This window comes from Chanodichthys erythropterus, chromosome 12, assembly GCF_024489055.1.
Source record: "Chanodichthys erythropterus isolate Z2021 chromosome 12, ASM2448905v1, whole genome shotgun sequence".
Lineage (NCBI taxonomy): Eukaryota > Metazoa > Chordata > Actinopteri > Cypriniformes > Xenocyprididae > Chanodichthys > Chanodichthys erythropterus.
The window spans coordinates 13,777,840-13,794,957 of NC_090232.1; positions in this window are offsets into that span (position 1 = coordinate 13,777,840).

Here is a 17,118-nt window from a genome sequence, read left to right on the forward strand (position 1 = left end):
AAAGACAAGCAGAGTGACGAAAACAGTCCCATTTGGACTGCATATAAGCACTCTTGAACTTTGCGTGTGCCAATAAAAATCAAGGAATAAATACTGTATATTATATGATTCTGTTATAGTGGAGAGTGCATTTTTATAATGAAAAAATAAGCAACTCTTTGAACTGAGCAAGCCACATCATGCCTGGTGAGTGATGAACTAGAAGATATGAATTGTTTATCTCAGATAATGCATTCATGTGCATTCAGAGTGGCCTGAATGAAAAGGTTGTGGGTTTCCTGTTTTGTTATTTTTCATGAATTTTCTCACAACTATTAATCAAAGAACTTGAGAATTTGTCTCTGGCCCAGTGATTCCCAATCTGTCCTTATACCTGATTCAACTCATTATCTCATTAAAGGAACTACATGGCCTGTATTGTGCATGAGAATTTTGATTCCCAAGGTCAGTTTACATTTTCACAACAAATGCTCTTCTGCAATAAAAGTATGAAATGTATTCATTGATACAACCAAATTAAAGGAAACTGGTGACTGGTTGACACAGCTCTCATTTTTCATATGCAATTCAAAACCCTGTCTCAAAGCATTAAAACTTTCCATTGATGTGAATCAATCAGATAAGAGCTGACGTCTGCATCAAGACCCTCACCAGTGTCGGTTATTCACAGTCACTCACTGAAATGGAGAGGTCAATCGTTGCTTTCAACGTGCTTTTATGTAAGAAAGATTATATTATTTTTTTATTTTATTTACATTGCAATTTATAAGATTTTGGAAGCAGGTCAATTTCAGTTTGTATGGAAGTAAATAATGCAAGTTATTTTGCACTTTTACAGGTGTTTTGTTGTTCAGTCAGAACAGAATCTCTGAAGCAGAAGAGGAGATGAAAGTCAGACAGGGAGACAACATCACTCTACTGTGATCGCTCTTTAACTCATGGCATCATTGTATGGATAAGAAACTGCTCTCAGGAAAATCAAACCTCTCTTATAATAGATTTTACAAAATGGGGCCAGGAGATATTACAGCATTTCAGCTCTCTCCACAACCACTCCAGTAATTCTTATGATCTACATATTACTAACATCAGTGTCTCTGATCTGGGACTGTTACTGTGCAGATGTGGAGAATAAGGTCAATTATGAAAATGGCATCATCTCCTCATCTAAAGTGTACTATTATGGAAACCGAAAAACTCGTCTCTCTCTTGCAGGTAAAAAACAAACAAAACAAAAACACATTGCAAACTGTTAATTTTTTATTTGTGTTATTATTATTATTATTATGACAAAGATTATTGTATTAGTTTGTTTAGAGCCTCCTCCTGTAAAAATGACTTGTTTAAGTTTCTTTTATTGTCAGTGTCTCCTCATGCTGAGCAGTTCAACATCACCTCCACTCCTCGTGTATCAGACTGTGTTCTCTGCTGGACGCTGCTGTTTGGTGTAAAGATATGCACAACAAAGGAAATGCTATAACAGTCTCAATATGGAAATCACAGGAGAACTTAGGAGATTGAACACAACCACATAATAATACGATGTCACGAAACAAAGAACAAAGTGAGGGCTAATATAACATGACATGGAACACCTGCATAACTTAACGACCATAGAGACAAACCAGCAAAGGAAACACAGGCAAACAACTAAACAATGAACACAAAACCAAAACTGACTATACAACTGACATTTTATGTATTTAATAGCACATACATATTTAAAGTTACAATTTTCAGACTTGCATTAATTGCATATTTTCATATGACCTTTAGGTTCTGAGCAGAGTGCAGAGATACTCACAGTGAATTTTATTAAGGTATCTATATTGTTTCAGTAATTTGTTTTAAGAATTGCCATATCAAAGACAATAGTTTAGTTTGTTTCATGTGTATCTCATATTTATTTCAGGGGGATCCTACAGAGAAACATCAGTGTGAGACGAGAAAAACTGGAAAGATCTGCCTCCACACTGAAGTCTCTTATAGACTCCTGACATCTTCATATGTCCCCTATGCCAAGATGTGATTCTACTGCTCAGTTTAAACAACTTACTGAAAACTTGCTGCTTTCTATTGCTTTTGTACTCAGCAACATCAGCTATGATTTCTGAACTCTTTCACCACATTTAGTACACATGCACACACATACAAAAAACTTGCAGCACATTTTTATATATAATTATACTTTCACATATGCAATTATGCATGATACACAACACATTCACACTAATGCCATTAAAAACAACATTAATCTTTTATTGGATTAAACAAAATAATAATAAAAAAAACAAGCTTCAAATAATAACTTTGTTGTCCGTGTCATTCTGGGCCATGGAAACTAAATAAAAGTGAATATCTGAATAAAATGAAGCTCTGAATGAAGGTAAGATTTAATTCCACATTCTTTGTCCTCACACATAAGACATTAACATGGGTATCTTCTGTGCAGCAAAATGTAGATCAACAGGATGTTAAAATGGGTTTCCTGTGCATCTATCAGCCGCTCTCATTCTTTCTCTCTTAGTATCAACCACAAATGTTTCCACTTGACCCTTTAAACAGACATGCATGAGTGTATTTGTCTGTCAATTATATGTTTCTGTCAATGCATAATAACCACAAATATTTTTCTGTAGACAGAAAATGCACATGTAAAGCTAATGTACATGTGATAAAAACAGTATTTCTGTGGCTGAATCAGTTTTATTGCAGTTGAATCAGTTTTATTATGGCCAGTTGCCCTGATGTCACATGTAATGAAGACCATGGAGCGGGTGCAGCTACACCACATGAGGCCACAGGTCCACCATGCCCTCGACCTTCTGCAGTTTGCATATCAGGAGAAGGTGGGAGTGGAAGACGCTATTGTCTACATGCTACATCGATCCCTCGCCCATCTGGACAAGGGCAGCGGGGCTGTGAAAATTCTTAGATTTCTCCAGTGCCTTCAACACCATCCAACCGCTGCTCCTCAGAAACAAACCGACAGAGGTGGGAGTGGGCTCACATCTGGTGGCGTGGATTACGGACAACCTGATTGCATGCCTTATTGGTTTTGTATACTGCTGGAAATTGTGAATTTCCCACTGGTATAAATAAAGTATCTATCTATCTAGAATGCGCAAGTCGACTTGCACCAAATGACGCAGGATGTAGGAGTATCGTAAGCTTATATGCCTTTCCGGGTTCAAACAAATAGCATTAGTGTCAGTGCTGGCAGGTCACGTCAGTCAAGCTCGTATCAGCTGACTCCCAGGTGATTCACGTCTACCTATGGGAATACGATGCCTATCACAGCATCCTTATATAAGCTCCTCAGTATTATCAGCAGCTATTGCATTTCTCAGGAGCAAATTACCCTCCTCCATCCCCAGCTCCTCCTCTCTTCAGTCAGGATTTGCCTTATTCCCCTGAATCAAACTAATTCTTGATATATGTGTATGTTAAAGGGTTACTTCAGGATTTAGCATTAAGCTTTGTATTAGTAGAATACCACTAGTATTTTCGAATTAGCGTGCTTCCCCCCTTCATATCAGCCCGAGATGAGAGATTTATGCATTTTTATTCTGTAAAAAAGCCTCCGATGACGCAAAAATCGTCATTTTGCGTCATCTGAGGCTTTTTTGGCCAGAGGCTTAAAACTACAGCTAGTAATAGCAGGTAGTTCTGCATTTTTTCACCACGCCCATACATATGCGCGTTTGAGGTTACTCACGGACATAGATCAAAGATTTTATCAAAAGTGGGTGTCAATTATATTTTTAAGCTTACAGTAATTAACTTTATTTTGTCTGCACTACATCAGTGGTTAATCTCGCAAATTCATCGGTCTCTGCAGTCATCTCAACCAATACAGCAACAGGCTTTTGTGGTAACGTTAGCATAAATAGATAAATAAACTCAGTTTTACAGAACAGAGGCTTTACTTTGATAACAGTCAACTTATATGCAACTTATATGTAATTGTCTATCTAACGTTACTTTGCTAAGTTTGCAGTTTTACTGCTCCCTACAACACTACATATAGGCTACTGTGTTATCAGTCTAGTATCAGCGAGTCTTACCTCTAGGCGAATACGCTTAGTAGGCTACCAGATGGCCCAGGCTGTTCGTCCTCTGGGAAAGTGAATATAGATGGTATCGCGGTGTCCTTCAGAATGGTTCTCTTCTTTGCAAAGATATTTGGTTCGTAGTCCTCGTGCTTGAAATGGAGACTACATATTCTGCGTTTTTTTAGGTTTTCTATAACGGTGTCATCTCCAAACTTCGGGTGTTTGATGGCCCGCAGCCACTGTTTACATCGCTCCAAATCTTTAACTTAATCGGAAAATGATGGAAACTTACTTGTCCTTTCCTGGTTTTGGGTGTACATCCAGGTACAAAGCAATTTAGCACCATTTCGCTGTAAATGTATGAACTAACTCACGATTTATTTGTTTGAATTTTCCTGGTAATGCCGCCTGTAACCGATAGGCGTGGTTTGGGCGTGGCCTCGCAAGGGCAGCAAAACAAGTGCATTCTGGGAGTTGTTGTCTTTCATCCACATTAGTCAAAAATACATGTTCTGCCTTTTCTCAGTCTAAAGCTCCAAATTCAAAAATAATTTCACATTTCTACTACATAAATGACCAATTTTAAATACACATTCATCTTTCCAGGGGTGAAGTACCCAGGGGCGTAGCACCAAATTTTGGGCCCTGGGTACAAACCATCTTGCTGGGCCCCTGTACCAAATACCATAGTGATACCAATGGGTGGGGTATTGCATTTTTATCATAAAAACACTTAAAATGTAAACAAAATAAGCCACACTCTGATTAATATATTTTTGTTTCATTGTCAAAAGTACTACTAACTTGCTAAAATATCCTTTATTGTCACAATACCCTTTTTAAAGTGTAGGCTAAGTACAAGTTAATTGCTGATTATTTGTCTGTTTAAAATAAATGCAGACTATAGAATCACAGGATACACTAACCGCCAAACTAGACATTCAGTCTTTGAATTACGTTTTAAAATAAGTCATTTTCAATCATTAAGATGTGCATTAAACTGAGAACAATCCTGTACTTAATGTAAGAGCGTGCGCGAGCTAATTTGCATAACAATGCGGTAAAATAGGCGCTAACGATCTGTGTTTTCGCGGGTGTTAGATTTTGATAATGGAGGGAAATATACAGTGTTTTCATGTAAAGTTCTGACTCTGGGGAGAACTGCAGCAGAAAAGGAGACAAGCTGCGCAGGCTCCGCCTCCGTCTGCTTCTCACTCCGTTATTTACTCAGAAATATTGTTTGCTCGCTATGTAGGGTGTGATACTATAAAGTATTGGTATATTATTCAAATAGAGTAATGTATGCTATTCTACCTGGAGTAACGTTAGATATTTATGTTAAAACAATGTCAATGCTCGATGATGCATTTGTAGCTCACCTTTCTTTTCAAAAACCTGAGTGAGCAACTGCTTGCCCTCATTTGCCTTTCTCTCTTTAATCTTCTTTTCTTTTCGTTTTTGAGCCCCTGATTTTCCTTTCTTAAGGAAAGACATGACTCTTCCCCTGTCTTCCTAGTTCATATCACGGCTAACTCCAGCTCCTGTCTCATTAACTGATTCACGAATCACCGCAGGTCCGCAGAAGCACCTGACCTGCGGGTCGTACCATTTACATTGATTCGAGAGGGGTGGTGGGGCCCTGCACAGCATGAAAATGACTTTTTTTTATACCAAACCAGTGCCTAACTACAAGTTTAGTTTTGCACAGCAACTTTTTTATTTGTAAATAAATGCTATACAAATGTTAGTGCATGTATATGTATGTATAGAAAACTGACTTCTAAGGGCCCCCCCCTGCCTCGGGCCCTGGGTACTCGGTACCCTTTACCCCCCAGTCCGACGCCCCTGGAAGTACCCCTTTGCATTACTGACATTAATTATATCTGCATATGTTGGTTCTGTTCTGTTACCCTATTATTGCGGCTCTCCCTGCTCTTATCCATGCTAGGCCGCATGGATGCGCAGGGAGTTCTTAACCAGAACAGAACCGTTCTGCCAATACAAACTATCAATCATATTTGATGATAGTGGTCCTGACAGAAATAGGGCTGTGCAACAAATTTAAGCTCCTCTTCTTTTATATTGAAATCCTCCAACATTTCTCTTTAAAAATGATCATTTAAGATTTATAATCTGTGACCGGTGATTTGTTCTTCTCTATCCTCTGTGCCTCCGTGTTCATAATTATGTTGTGTGTCAGGTCTAAGGATACTCTTCCGCTGCAAATCAACAAGAAGCTTGTTATTTTAAGTTATAAAGTTTTAAAAATGTATATTTACAAAAATGCATATAGCTTCGCTTCAGAAGACCTTTATTAACCCACTGGAATCATATGGATTACTTTTTTATAGACGGATGCATTATTTTTGGCTTCAAAATGTGGGCCCCCATTCACAACCATTATAAACCTTAGAGGACTAAAGATATTTTTTTTAGATATATCTCTGATTTTGTTCGTCTGAAAGAAGATTTACATTTACATCATTTACACCTATGGCTTGAGGGTGAGTAAATCATGGGATAATTTTCATTTTAGGATGAACTATCCCTTTAAAAACTATTAATTGCTCATGTATTAAAACATTTGTGGAAACCAAAGCTAGGTAATAATGACACAATCTTCACTGCACAGATGCATTCACACAATTACAGCTATGAAAAAAAGGGTTTAGGGTCATGAAAAAAAAAAAAAAAAAAAATCACACAGCACGAGTGATGTAATAGTGAAAGCCTTGAATATGTTTGACTGTATATTTTAATCAATTTCAAGGGATTAGCAGTTTGGACAACGTTGCATATTAACTGATGTTATAGTGGAGATTACATTTTCAACAAAATAACAATAAAAAAACCCAAAACGGTTTGATCGCAATAAAGCATGAACTGGTCTAAGCAAGCAGATACATAAACACAAAACCACATAGGTTTATAGGCTAATGGAAACCTTTGTGCTTGGCAAGTGATGAACTAGAAGGTAAGATAATGCCTTCATGTGCATTCAGAGTGGTCTGAATGAAAAGGTTGTGGATTTCCTGTTTTGCCATGTTCAGATTTACTTTAGAAGACCCACAACTATTAATCAAAGAATCTCATGAATTTGAATCTTGTCCATTCTCAATCTGTCGGTTTGTTTGTGTCCTTACCTGTTTCAGCTCACCATATAGATTAGATTCACAATGTCAGTTTACATTTTCCTCAAAGTTCTTCTGGAATAAATATGAGCAGTTGCTCGAAAAAAGAAACAAATGAAAGGAATCTGATGACTGGTTGACACAGCTCTTATTTATTTATTTGAGACCCTTTGTCTCAAGGCATTAAAATTTTCCATTGATGTGAACCAATCAGATGAGAGCTGATGTCTGATGTCAAGACCCTTACCAGTGTCACAATCACTCACTGAGATGGAGAGGTCAAGTAATGCTGTCACTGTGCTTTTATGTAAGAAAGATACTGTTTTTGAGATTTCTTTTTATTTTTTTTTTTTACAAAGCAGGTCATTGTAAATACTTTTGTATGGTAAGTACATAATGCAATTTTAAATGCTTTAAAGTTATTTTGCTCTTTTACAGGTGTTTTGTTGTTCAGTCAGAACAGAATCTCTGGAGCAGAAGTGGAGATGACAGTCAGACCAGGAGACAACATCACTCTCTACTGTGATCACTCTTTAACTCATGGTTCCCTCATTGTATGGATAAGAAACTCTCATGAAAATCAACCCTCTCTCATAATAGATTTTACAAAATGGAGCGAGGGGATATTTCAGCGTTACAATTTTATCCACAACCCCTCCAGTAATTCTTATGATCTACATATTACTAACATCAGTGTCTCTGATCTGGGACTGTATTACTGTGGAGAAGTAGAGAATAAGGTAAATATAGATGAAAATGGCATCATCTCCTCATCTAAAGTGTACTATTATGGAAACCGAAAAACTCGTCTCTCTCTTGCTGGTAAGAAAACATTTCTAGTTATTATTACGTTATTGCTTGTGTAATTCTAGAGATATTTACCTTAAATTTTTCAACATACCTTCATATGAACATTGATACATTCTATTTATTTTATATAGAGGAAGTAACTTCATGTTCTGGACTGAACATTGTATCAGACTGTGTTCTCTGCTGGACGCTGCTGTTCAGTGTGTGTCCGGTGTGTGTTCTCCTCTCCTCACTCCTGTCCTCCATCTGTGTGTACTGCCTCGGTCAGAGAAAAACTGCAGGTATCTCGTTCGCTGTTCATTTCCTTGACACAAGCTATTTAAAAATACTCTCATTCTTGTGTGGTACACAATATTAAAGTATGTTTAAAATTTTAAGATATTTTTTTAATATTTTCTGTCAGAAAATAATGTGCTCATAGTTATCCAAGTGTAATGGTACTGACATTTTTATGTATTGAAGAGTACATACATGCTTAAAATTAATAGGCTGTATTATTTTCTCACTGTACTGTCATATTTTCATTTGGTCTTTAGATTCTGAGCAGATTGCAGAGATACTTACAGTGAATTCTATTAAGGTATCTAGATTGTTACTTGTTTTCAGTAAATTGTCTCTATTGTTACTTGTTTTTAAAGCTTTGCCATGCCAAAGACAATAGTTTAATTTGTTTCATGTGCATCTCCTATCAATTTCAGGGGGATCCGACAGAGAAACATCAGTGTGAGACGAGTAAAACTGGAAAGATCTGCCTCCACACTGAAGTCTCTTATAGACTCCTGACTTCTGAACATCCCTATGCCAAGATGTGATTCTCCTGCTCAGTTTAAACAACTTACTGAAAACTTGCTGCTTTCTATTGCTCTCTTTTTACCGCTTACTCCACATTTAGTACACATGCACAACAAGCAACAAACCTGCAGTGCATTTTTATATAATGTACATTTACATATAGGCTACAATTATGCATTTGTTATAAAATACTAACAAAATAAAAAAAAAAAAGTTTAAAGTTGCTATCACATGTTATTAGCAGAAATTTCAGGTCACAAATTATATTTTCATAATTCAATAACAATGATTTTTAAAAACAACATTAATTTTAAATCTTTTATTGGATTTAACAAAATAAGAAAACAAAAAAACAAAAATAATAATAACTAATTACAAATAATAACCAGTTTCTGTTTTTGTCAATATGTCCTTCTGTGGTGTAAAAGCTAAATTTAGACTGATCAGTAAAACATTAAAGTGAGTAACAACAACTTAAATGCAGATCTGTTTTCCTTTTCAGTCCAGAATCAAAATAAGACTAATCTTTACATTCTCTGTTCTCACACTATCAACAGGATGCAAAAATGGGTTTCCTGTGTACGTTTGCTACTCATTCTTACTTTTTTCCTTTACTCTCTTCTTGTGGGCAGCTATAAGTACCAACCACAAATGTTTCCACTGGACAGAAATGCACAAATTGACAGAAACACAACTATTTTTCAGTAGAATTAAAATAACGTGCATAAAGCTAATGCACTCATCACATGTAAAAAAGTATAAAAATAAACATGTTACTAAATACTGCATTATTATTTCAAAACTTAATATTTTGAGCACATTCCATAGCATTAATCCAGTTTAGATTTCTGTGCAGCATTAAACAATAAAAACACCGTTTCATACCGATTAATTTTAAAAGTCAATTTAATAAGAAATAATTATAAAGGAAAGCAAAACTCAATGGCTCCATCTAGTGGCTAATATTCTGAACCTTTCAGGTGCAGTCGATAATTTCTCCTCATTAAAGTAAATTGGAACGTGTTGTGGCACAACTTTTGTTATCCAACAATCTTTTCGAACCTTTTCAGTCTGGGTTAAGAAAGGGACACAGTACAGAGAAAGCCTTGGTTTGAGTTAAGAATGATCTGCTTGTCTCAGCTGACTCTGGAGCTTCTACCATCTTGGTCTTGTTAGATCTCAGTGCAGCATTTGAGTTGATCATTCTATCCTGCTAAATAGGCTGGAGAAATGGCTTGGTATCACTGGTACTGTGCTTAATTGGTTTAAATCTTACCTCACTGATTGTTCCCAGTTTGTTGGGAAACAACAAATCTGAAATTGGACAGGACTGTCATGGTGTTCCTCAGGGATCTGTCTTGGGTCCCATATTGTTTAGCATTTATATGCTTCCTTTGGGGCAAATCATCAGGAAATATGGTTTGGGCTATCACTTTCATACTAATGATACCCAAATTAACATCATTTCCAATTCTGATTTTACAGTCACCTCTACAATTCTCTTGGAGTGTGTGCAGGAAATAAAAACATGGATGCACAATAATTTTTTAAAACTGAATTGTTCTAAGACAATGGTTCTACTCATTGGCACACCAGTGCAATTCACAAAGGTAGCAATTTTAATTTGATTATGGAGGATAGTGTCATACTTCCATCTACTCAAGCTTGTAACGGTAGTGTGATCTTTGACACTCATCTGACACTAGACTCACATATTAAAGGTACAATATGTAGAATTTTTGCAGTAAAATATCCAAAAACCACTAGGCTAGAGTTATATATTTTGTCCAGCTGATTACAAACAATATCGCTAATGTTTTCAACTACTTGTAAATCATGAGAAAATTCCCATTCTAAACAGTGACACGGGGCAGTGCAGTCGCCTGTCAATGACGTCAGTTACCTTTGTTACCGCCTTTACTGACGTAGAAACCACATGACAACAGTGCCGTGGACAAATGCGGAAGTAGAGTCTAGCGTCCAGCAAACCACTAGCTTGCTTCAAGCAGTTCCTTATTTACTTCTTGCACGTTTTATGGTGGATTGTGTTAATTATTTATGGAACATAATTACTGTTTACCATCTGCCGCTGGTTCTGTCGACAAGGACAGCTCCCGTAAACTCATGACCGGAAAAGCGGAAGCGGCGCCGGCGACTGTGTCATAATAAAAGTCCCGCTGCTCGTGAGGCGTGTGTTGATCAATCGCTCCAGCTCCTCGTTCAGCTCCCGCAACACTCGGTCCTGCTCTGCTTCATACTACAGTAACGTTAATAATCGCATCCACGAACATGAGTTCTTCCAGACTCCAATCCCTATTCTTTTGCACCGTCCGTTGAGATGGAGACCACATGTCCCAAGTTTCCGCTCTAAAACTTGGCGTCATCAAACTACGCCTTTGTTTTGAATAGGCTTCTAGCGACCTCTAGTGGAAAAAAATATCACAAATTGTACCTTTAAGAGGATTGCAAAATCTGCATTCCATCATCTCAGAAACATTGCAAGAATTAGACCTTTCCTCACTCTACCTGACGTTGAAAGGCTTATTCATGCATTTGCATGGATTGTTCATGCATTCCAGGATTGATTATTGTAAAACACTATTTGTTGGTTTACCTGCTAATCAATCAAATGGCTGCAGTATACCCTGAATTCAGCAGCACGTGTTTCATCACGTCAGTCAGCACATCACAGACGTGCTTTTCAGTTTGCATTGGCTTCCTGTTCAGTCCCGTGATGTTTTTAAAACTCTCACACGAACATACAAAGCTATGCATGGAATAGCTCCGTCTTATATCTATGACTTAGTCACCCTATACTGATACACATCCTTCTTTATTACTTCTCAGTAATATGAAGCAAAGAGCTCAAGAAGAACACAAAGATAGAGCTCCATAACATAGACAATAACCAACAAGTAACTAAACTTAACATGGAGTATAAATACACAGGACTAAATTAATGAATTAATAAGGGGCAGGAGGACACAATAGGTTACAATGGTAACAAACAGGCATACACTAGGAATGCTAACATTTAAACATCCCTATGCCAAGATGTGATTCTACTGCTCATTCAAACACTCTCAGCTGTTGCTAGTAGAGCTTGTATAGCTGCTTACGTATTATTTTTGCTTTTTTGTATACTTTTTGCACTAATCACAATAAAGCAAGCATGCTTTCAATAAGCACATGACACTTTTTTGTACAGTCTATTTATATCAAATGTTTTTTTATTTTATTTTTTATTTTTGGAATGCTTTAAAGCCACTATTTCATCCAATACTTTAGGGTTTTAAGTTTTTCTTTCTTTCTTTCTTTCTTTCTTTCTTTCTTTCTTTCTTTCTTTCTTTCTTTCTTTCTTTCTTTCTTTCTTTCTTTCTTTCTTTCTTTCTTTCTTTCTTCAAACATTTTACCTCATACATTTGGGTGTAAATTGTCAAATAATGTTCTGTCAGTAATAAGCACAAGTTTGTCAAATGTTTAGACAGAATTGTCTAATATGCTTTTGTTATGAGAGTGTCTGTGAATATGAATAAATCTAAAAAAAAAAAAAGGAAGTGATGAACTTGGCTCCATCTAGTGGCTCCATCTAGTGGCTAATAATAGTTCAAACTTGTCGCAGAAAGACGTCATAAACACTTAGCCACAAACCATTTCATCAGGACTAAATCATGATAAGGACACAGAAGTCAGGAGATGCTTTTATGAGTGATAGACTGAATAAAATGAATCACATGTGTGCTCAAATTAGTTTTTTTTCCCTCATAATTGTAATTGTTAATGTTATGCAATGCTCAAGAGATAAGATGAGACAATGCTCAATATTCAAGAAGAAAACAATGCTGAATTAAACCATTTATGCTTAAAAACTTGAATAGTGTTTAACAGTTATTGGTCGTCAGTGGCTAGATAGACATAATTTGCTTGAGCAGATTGATACAGAATATACTGTAGGCGTTGCATGCAGGTGTTATATCACAAAATGCAACAGTGGCTTTTTGATGCCACAGGATGTAAGAAGAGGTTTTCATGTGTGAATTCAGTGATATTTATAGGTCGTCATGGCGATAAAGAGAGTTCGGCCTTCTGTTTGTTTTTCTGAGGTAAAAGTCCAAACCACAAATGTTTCCAGTGGTCTTTGTGACTGTCTTCTTGTCTTGCTCACTTCCTTTTTAGCCTGTTCATTTTACAGGTTTATTTTGTTTTCAGTTAAAGTTGATATTTTTATTAAGTTAAAAATATTTGTTTTCAATTTATTTCATATTCAAATGATCTGTTATCAATGTGTGTCCTCCATGTAATTATTCTCAAATATGGTAAACAAAGTAGTATTATGTTTAGATGTGGTTATTACTGAGCTGTTCACTGTATGTGGCGCTGAAACTCTTTTGTTCTGTTTTAATATTCACTTCAATTCACTCATAATTCAGTCCAGTCTTGCAGAAGGGCTGCATTTCAAAGAAGTAAAGTAGGTTCTCCTCCCAATTCTGAAACACAATTTAGACATGCTAAAACAGGAAACCACAAGCATGTGATTATGTAAGTGCTCTAGTAAGTGTAATGGAGCCAAATGTGGTTACAGCCAAAAAAAAAAAAAGGTTTCTAACAATACAGGTTTCTAACAATATTTCAGGACCCAGGGTAATAAACACCTCAAGTAAATGCATTGTTATGCAAATATATAAAAGCATAGTTAATTCTGGTGTCTCTGGTGGCCAATGAAAACAATAGCCATGTAGATGAAAGAGGCAAAACAGGAAACCAATAATGACGCTCAGCACTGTAGCTCATCTCCACTGTCATGTTAAACATCATTTCATTGTATAAACTAATAATAATAATAATGTCATTGTGATATCGTCTGTTTCAATTTATGACCTCTGCCTTACACATTTACAAGTACATAAGTTTGCAAACTGTTAATCATTCAGACAAAAAATGTACTTCAAAATGAAGTTCAATAAGAAGTTATTTAACTGATAGTAAAAACCCAAAATAGCTTTTCAAAGTGTGTTTCTAAAAGAAGAAATGAGTGGACCAGTTAAAGAAAAAAAAAAAGAAAAAGAAAAAGGGGGAAAAAACCCCTTTGTGATCGAAAGCTCTTCAGCAGAAATACCGCCCACAATGATCCAGGCCGTTCTCACTGAAGACCCTCAACCTTATCAGTCACTGAGATGGAGAGAGCAAGAGTAACACTCTTCATGCTTGTGTGTAAGTCCATTTGTGTGTATTTGAAATGTAATTTTGCATTATTTACAACATATTGATTTTATTGACAATCTTTTTTTCTCATGAATTTAAACTTTTATTTGCTTTTGCAGGTGTTTTGTTCTGTGAACACCAGAGAGTGTTTGGGACAGAAGTGGACGTGAGAGTTAAAGCAGGAGACAACATCACTCTCTACTCTGACTGTGTCTTTACTTTTGGATCACACATTATTTGGTTGAGAAACTGCTCACATGAGCATCAACCATCTCTGTTAATAGAGACTAAAAACCTGTTCGGGGGGATGTTTCCACGTTTCAGTTTTGTGCAAAACAGCTCCAGTAACTCCTATGATCTACATATAGAGAATGTCAGTGTCTCTGATGAGGGAATATATTACTGTGCGAAAAGAAAAACAGAAGTAACTAAAGATGTACACAGCATCAAGGCAAATTATGCGTTTGAGTATGGAGACAAGATAACACGTTTATCTGTCTTGGGTAAGAAAACATTTCTACTATTGTCTGTGTTGCTTTTGTTTTGTGTTGACAAATTCTTTTAATTTCTTTATATTTTACTTTTAATATAGTTAATGCAAAGACTTACCTACAAACCTACAAGTAAAAAAAAAAAAAATGTATATATATATATATAAATATATATATATATATATAAATAATAATAATAATAATAAACATACATGCAAAATTATTTTAAATAGTGTAACTAGTATGTTAAAACAAAATATATTAATTGAATATTAATCAAAAACTGTGAGGGTGGTTAAAAACGGCTTATGTTTCATTTAGAGTCAGTGTCTCCTCCGGCAGAGCAGTTCAACATCACCTCCACTCCTCTTGTGTTAGACTGTATGCTCTGCTTCAAGCTGCTGTTCGGTGTGTTTCCTGCATGTGTTCTCCTCTTCTCTCTCCTCTCGTCCATTGCTGTGTACTGCCTCTGTCCGAGGAAAACTACAGGTAATCATTCGCTCCTGAACTGCAGCAGTCTGATGATATTACAGCTCTAGATTTGCTTTCAAATTATTGTCATATCACCTAATAAAACATAATTTAAAACATCACAATCAGAGTTATTAAAACTGTATAAAATGTCAACAAGTCAGCTGAGCTTTGAAAAAAGAAGTATAGTTTTAAACCTCACTTCATTTGTTGTGAGTCCCAACAAGGACATGGTTTTGGAAAAGTATACTTTTTCTTCCCATCTCATATTGTTTTCCCATCACCATGTTCCTTTAGGTGTCCAGACTTCTGAACCAAGATTAAATGATTCTTAAGATATTTTAATATCCTGTAGGTTCTGGGGCTGAATCACAGACTCCGAACAGACATGATGAGGTATTGTATTATGTATTACATGTATACACCCCTAAAAAGATTTAAATAAAATGTATTTACACTTGTTTGGCAGTTGAAAGCTACATAAATTACAGCAGTATAATATAATTTTAAATATAATGTAATATAAGTGTTTTTATCATATGCATTGAAGTAAACATGTAGTAAATAATATTAATATAATAAAATATATATATTTTTTCCAGGGTGATGGTGATGAAGTGTGTTATGCTTCATTGGACATGCCTTCCATATGTCAAAAAAAGATGAAGGAAAAAAGAGTTCAGAGTTCAAACTTTAGTGCTTATTCTGAGGTCATTTACAAAAAAGTACAGTCTTAAAAATAAATGTTCTTTCAAAAGAATGAGATAATAAAATATTGTTAACACTCTACAATATGCTCTCGTTTGTTAACATTAGTTAATGCATTAACTAACATGAACACCAAGCAATACATTTTTTCAGCATTTACTTGCCTTTAATGTTAGTTAATAACAATTTTCACACACTCGTGTTAGTTCACAGTGCATTAACTAATGTTAACAGATACAACTTTTGACCTTAAAAATGATTTATTAAATGTTGAGATTAACAATAAAAGTAAATGCTGTAGAAGTATTGTTCATTGTTGGTTCATGTTAACTAATGTAATTAACTAATGTTAACAAATTAAAACTTATTGTAAAGTGTTGACAAAATATTAGAATATGGCAACCAGCAGCATTTGGCTTTTTTTCCCTTTCCCAAATCTGGAAACTTTACTTTTAAGAGTGTTGGAGTTGTGTATGATGTATGACATGCTGTGTTCCAGTCAAAGAACATCATTTCATGGTTAAATTAAAATAAAAAGCAGACTGCATCATAATACATTTTCTAATAATGCAGTTCCAATTCCATATTATTCAAGTTATGTAATAAAGACACAAATGAATTGTGATGTAATGAACAATAAATATTTATTCAGTATTTATTTTGGTTGTGGAATAACCTGTGATTAGTCATTGTTAATTATAGTAGAATAATTATAACATGTAACACTGACACTATATGCACAGTGTTAGTAATAATATATTAATGATAAATAGACATTGACTCACCGCAGAATTGTAACCTCAGAAATGATTACTACATTATTACTTTATTATTACAACATTCTTACTAAATATTATTTTCATTGTATTATGTAATATATAAATATATATGCTGATATGTAAGTTTGCTGACACATGTGGTAGTGTCTGAGAAAGTGAGAGTACAAACCACAAATGTTTCCATTTGTGCCAAACATCATAAACGTGTTTGTGGTCAACCTTGAATGTCAAGCATGAACATGCATGCTCGACATGAGCAACAGTGTAAGGGTAAAAACTGTGGTTTGACAAAAACAGAAAGAAGCATATATGAAAAGGTTAACTGCAAGGGACCTTCCTCAACCAGGAAATCAGAAAATTCTTCAGATACTGAGGAAATTAGAAAATGGTTGCTCCCAATTCCAGTTTGCTTTATTACTACATCTGTAATGCAAAGCAACCAATAGCGCATCCTACATTTAATTTTATATCAGCATTTAATAATAGTGTTTGTTATATGCATATAATATTAGTTCTCATCTTTGTATTAGATGACACTTTATACTTTATACTGAATATTATAAAATTTTAAATATATACCTATACCAATTATCCAAGAACTGTAACAGCTTAAGGCAATACATTTTCTTTCTTTAAAAAAAAAAAAAAAAAAATGATTGAAATGGTGTTAGCTAACAGT